Genomic DNA, 5,604 nt, shown 5'->3' with positions numbered 1-5,604 from the left:
TTACCGTTATAGGATGAACAGCCCCCTCCAAAAAATGCCTCCATTCTTCAAAAGCCAATTTTACGGCCATAAGTTCCCGATTTCCCACATCATAGTTTCTCTCCGCAGGGGAGAACTTCTTTGAGAAAAATGCGCAAGGTCTTAAATTGGTCAAAGTGGCGGGTCCCTGGGACAATACCGCCCCCACCCCCACCTCTGAGGCGTCTACCTCAACAATAAATGGTTCAGAGGGGTCCGGTTGAATAAGAACCGGGGCCGACATGAAACATTTTTTCAAAAACTGAAATACCGCTACCGCTGCGGTTGACCAAGTCTTGATATCGGCCCCCTTTTGAGTCATGTCTGTGAGGGGTTTGACCACCTGTGAGAACCCCCTTATAAATTTCTGATAATAATTAGCGAACCCTAGGAAACGTTGCAGACCCTTCAAATCACACGGTTGAACCCACTCGAGAATGGCCTGCACCTTATTAGGATCCATGCGATACCCTTCAGCAGACACGATGAACCCCAGAAAGGACAGTTCCTGAACAAAAAATAAACATTTTTCAAGTTTAGCAAAAAGACAGTTCTCCCTGAGCCTTTGGAGAACTGCCTGAACATGACCAATGTGAGCCTGTTTATCAGGCGAGTAGATTAAAATGTCATCCAAATACACCACCATAAAACGTCCAATCAAATCGGAGAACACATGATTTATGAAATTTTGGAACACCGCTGGAGCGTTGGTCAGGCCGAAGGGCATGACCAAGTTTTCAAACAACCCTTCAGTAGTGAGAAAAGCGGTCTTCCACTCATCTCCATCCCGGACTCAGATAAGGTTATACGCTCCCCGTAGATCTAATTTCGAAAACCACTTAGCTCCAGACAACTGATTGTATAAATCAGGAATAAGTGGAAGGGGATAAGTATTCCTCACAGTTATTTTATTTAACTCACGAAAATCGAGGCATGGGCGCAAACCACCGTCTTTTTTTTTTACAAAAAAGAACCCTGCCGCCACAGGAGAAACAGAAGGACGAATATGTCCCTTACGGAGGCTCTCGGAAATATATTCCTTCATCGCAGCCCATTCCGGACCCGAGAGGTTATACAGGCGGGCTTTGGGCAATTTAGCACCTGGAACCAGGTCAATGGCACAATCAAATGGGCGGTGTGGTGGAAAAAACCTCAGCCTCTTTTTCGGAGAAAACGTCTGTATAATCTATCAGGCACTCCGGAATGCCTTCTAGACCCACGGACGACACAGAAACAAGACATTTCTCAGAGCAATAGGGACCCCATTTAACAATATCCCAAGATTCCCAATTAATCACAGGATTATGCAGACGTAACCAGGGGAACCCCAACACCAGTCCCGCAGGCAGGTTGTTCATTACAAAACATGAAATACGTTCCTGGTGTAAGGAACTCACTTTAAGGAGAAACTCTTCAGTACAAAACACAATGTCATTCTTAACCAGTGGTGTTTTGTCAATAGCAACAAGGTGAATCGGAGTCTCCAACCTAACTGTCCCTAACTTACACCTGGCCACCAAGTCAGAGTCAATAAAGTTCAATGATGAACCGCAATCCACGAAGGCAGAAGTGGATGTGGAGACACTCCCACAACAAAGTTCCACTTGAAATGACATTTTAGAAAATGCAGAAAAGGGTACCTGAGAGCCTGGGTGACCTCCACGATAATCACCCGGGCTCAGTCGCTTGTTGATTAGTGGCCGGGAGGGGCAATCCTTTTTCCAATGTCCAGACTCGCCACTGTGAACACAGCATTTTCTCACGTGCCATTGTCTCCTTTCTTCCTCCTTAAGGTTGATGGTTCCCATCTCCGTGATTTTCAATGAAGAACTGGCTCCCCTACCTTGGGAGAATAATGATGTCTCGGTTTGTATCACTCCCCTTGCCCGTAACCTGCGATCCATTCGGACGGCCTGTGTCATAGCTTCCTCCAGGGCATCAGGTGGGGGGTGGAGAGCCAAGGCGTCATTCAGATGCTCAGACAGGCCTCTACGGAACAACCCCCAGAGGGTGGCGTCGTTCCAGCAGACCTCAGCAGCCCAGCGTCTGAACTCTGAGCAAAACCACTCGGCTGAGTGCTTCCCCTGGCAAACATTCATCAGCCTGTCCTCAGCCATACGCACCCGATCAGGCTCATCATAAATATGCCCCAGGGCCTCAAAAAATGCATCCACAGTCATACGCTCAGGGGCTGTGGTAGGAAGGGAGAAAGCCCAAGCTTGGGGGGCTCCCCTTAACAGAGACATAATGACCCCCACTCTCTGACTTTCATCCCCAGAAGAGTGTGGTCTTAAGGAAACAAAAAGCTTACAGCCCTCCTTGAAAACTCTGAAGTCATTTTTATCTCCAGAAAAGGTATCTGGTAACTTCACTGGAGACTCAGGGGAAATTAATGTAACATCCCGAGCCCCCCATGAAAGAACTCCCTGCACAGTGTCAGCGATCAGCTGCTGAGACTGAGCCAGGACTCTTTGCTCTCCAAAGAGTTTCTGAGACATCTGCGTCAGATGCTTAACCTGTTCAGAAAGAGTGTGCATAGGATCCATCACACACACAGGTGAATGGGAGCAGAGAAAAAAAAATGGTATGGGTCAGTTATAATGTCAGAGACACGGCACTGCACTTGCTCATAGAGCCAGTGCGCGTGTCCTGAGTACAGAAACAGTGCTAAAAGATACCTGTGGAGAAGGGCAGCAGAGGTGACCATGCGTGCTTCCGGCTAATAGTGTCAGGGTCCAGTCAGCGCTGGAAGGTAAAGAGGCATAGGACCTGCGGACACTGAAACTGAATAATCTGGCACGGGACCTATGGTCATGTGACTGCAAGGGGGCGGGGCTTAGCGTCCTGTTTTCAGATTGGACAGGACACCATACAACAACTCAGAGTCAGGCAAAACAGAGGTCACAGCAGTACGGGCAAACGAGGTACAGGAGGGACAAACAGATGGGTAGTCAGACAAAGCCAAAGGTCATACACAAGAGGGCGACGTGGTACCAAGGGGACAAGCAGAGAGAAGTTGGGTCACAAGCAGAGAGTCATACCCTACATCTCCTCCCTTGTTTCAGTATACCATCCTACCCGCGCTCTCCGTTCTGCTGATGACCTGAGGTTAGCATCCTCAATAATATGAACCTCCCACTCCCGTCTCCAAGACTATACATGTGCTGTGCCAATTCTTTGGAATACACTTCCCAGGTCAATACGGTTAGTCCCCAATCCCCACAATTTTAAGCATGCCCTGAAAACTCATTTATTCAGACTGGCCTATCACCTCAACACATTAACCTAATCTATCCCTGTGTGGCACAGCCAAAAGTTTTTACCATAACCAGGTTCCCCGCATCATGTTCCCACATGCTTTATGCATCCATTAGCCCTCTGTGTCTGTACTGTTACACACTTAACATTATGGCTGGTCCATAGAATCAGGGCAACTGTTACCACCCATCTTTCGTGTCTACCTTTTTCCCTCATAGACTGTAAGCTTGCGAGCAGGGCCCTCATTCCTCTTGTTATCTGTTATGATCTATGTGATTATTGTTATGCTGTAATGTCTATTGTCTGTACAAATCCCCTCCGAAATGTAAAGTGCTGCAGAATATGTCGGCGCTATAGAAATAAAATTTATTATTATTATCTGATTTGCATAAACAAAGTTTTAGATATTTTGTTGACAATGTATTTCTATATTAGCAGATTACCTTACCTCCAGTGATTGCTGCAATTCACAAAAATGTCATCTCTGCTGTACTCACTGTGTATCTTCTTCCTCTATATTCCAGGTAATGTGATATTCCGCACTGTCTGCTCTGCTGTACTGCAGTGTGATGATAACATTGTCTTCGTCCTGAGGACTGTATGATCTGTGTATTAATCTGCTGTTTTTATATCAATAGTAAGAAGTGGAGAGATTGTGATGACTCAGACACCAAGTTCTATCTCTGCATCTCTAGGAGAAACAGTCACCATCTCATGTAAATCCAGTTCCAGCACTTATAATAGTAGTATTTCTCAATACGGAGTGAACTGGCAACAGATAAAAGATGGACAAAGGCCAAAGCTTCTCCTATATTTCGCCACCATTCGCCCGTCCGGGATCCCAGAGCGGTTCAGTGGGATGGGGTCAGGAAATGATTTCACTCTTACAATAAGTGGAGTAACGGAGGATGATGCAGCAGATTATTACTGTCTCAGTGATTCTGGTTCTCCACTCACACAGCCACACAGAACTGCACAAAAACCTCCTTCCACTTTTATTTACATTTTGCCATAGACTATTAAAGACAAATTCTTGAAGGTGTTGCCTATGTTTTTGTAAAATACGTCCAAAGTTTGGCAATGTTTCCAAATAACAAAAAGCTGCTCCCCGCCAGTCCTTGCTTACAGAACCGCAGTGGTGACGTGACACGACCTCTGTCACCGAGCATTGAGATTGTCATGATCACGTGTGTCTGGGCGCAGATGTTAACGCAAGGCAGACCCATAACACACGTGACCCTGGATACACCGCCTCCAGTGGGGCGCATTTAAATAATAAAACGTGCAGGTGGATACGCCGCCTCCACCTGGCGAATTTAGGTATTACATGTTATACATACAATAATCAGATAATAAAGGGGGAACCTGGGAAACTTTAACAATGGTGGGCCCTGCGATAAGGAATGGGGACATGGAGACCTCCTAAGCTCCCCTGAGCCAGTGTACCTGCACTCCTTACATTCCCTAAACAGGCTCCGCACCTGTCGCCGCACGCGTACCTTAACGCCCTTGCTCACCCTGACCCTAAACCCTCACTAGGGAATGGGTCGGTGCGGAGACTAATCCCACCACTGCACTAATAACACACATGAGGAAAGAGACAATACAGGGGAAACACCACTTAGCTTTGCTCTGTTGCGTGCGCTCCTAGCAACAGAGCCCTCCACCTGAGTGCATCTTCTCCTCCACCTGGATCCATCACCATAACAGGATCCTTCACCTTAGTGCAGCCTTAGAGCAGAGTCCAACACCAGTTGCAGCTGCTTAGTACCAGAGTCCCAAGGAAGTGTTCAGCTTCTGCCACGAAGTCAAGCATGCTTGAGTCCAGCTCAGCAACCAAGTCCCACATGGTGAGTGCCACTCTCCATTGTAGCCACTCCACCAGCCCATGCAGACACTTCCCGCTGACACCATCACTGCGACTCCACCACGCCATGCCAGCCCTTCGTCCAGACACCATAGCTGACACTCTTCCCCCCTGGCTAAGCTGCGCAGGACTCCTCACCAGCTCCATCCCTCCTCCAGGCTCTCCAAAAACAGAGTGAACACAAACTCACAATATCACAGGCAGTGAGTGAACACCCTGAGCACACCTTTATAGGGTGTCACACCTGATCCATAATTAAGTGAACATTAACCTAAACCTAAGGTGCGATACCATTCCCCACCACCGGGCAACTTAGAATGAACGACACCACGTGTGATAATTCTAATGGCCACCGGGGGCTATCATGACACACTTTGGAACCAAAGGAAAAAAAGTTCACTTAATGCATTTAATACCGCCAGATCCAACACAGGATCATGACAGAGATCAAGAATGTACGG

Source organism: Dendrobates tinctorius, unplaced genomic scaffold (genome assembly GCF_039654945.1).
Source record: "Dendrobates tinctorius isolate UK_male_01 unplaced genomic scaffold, ASM3965494v1 ptg000095l, whole genome shotgun sequence".
NCBI lineage: Eukaryota > Metazoa > Chordata > Amphibia > Anura > Dendrobatidae > Dendrobates > Dendrobates tinctorius.
The sequence above is the reverse complement of the archived record's forward strand: the minus strand, read 5'-3'. Positions refer to the sequence as shown.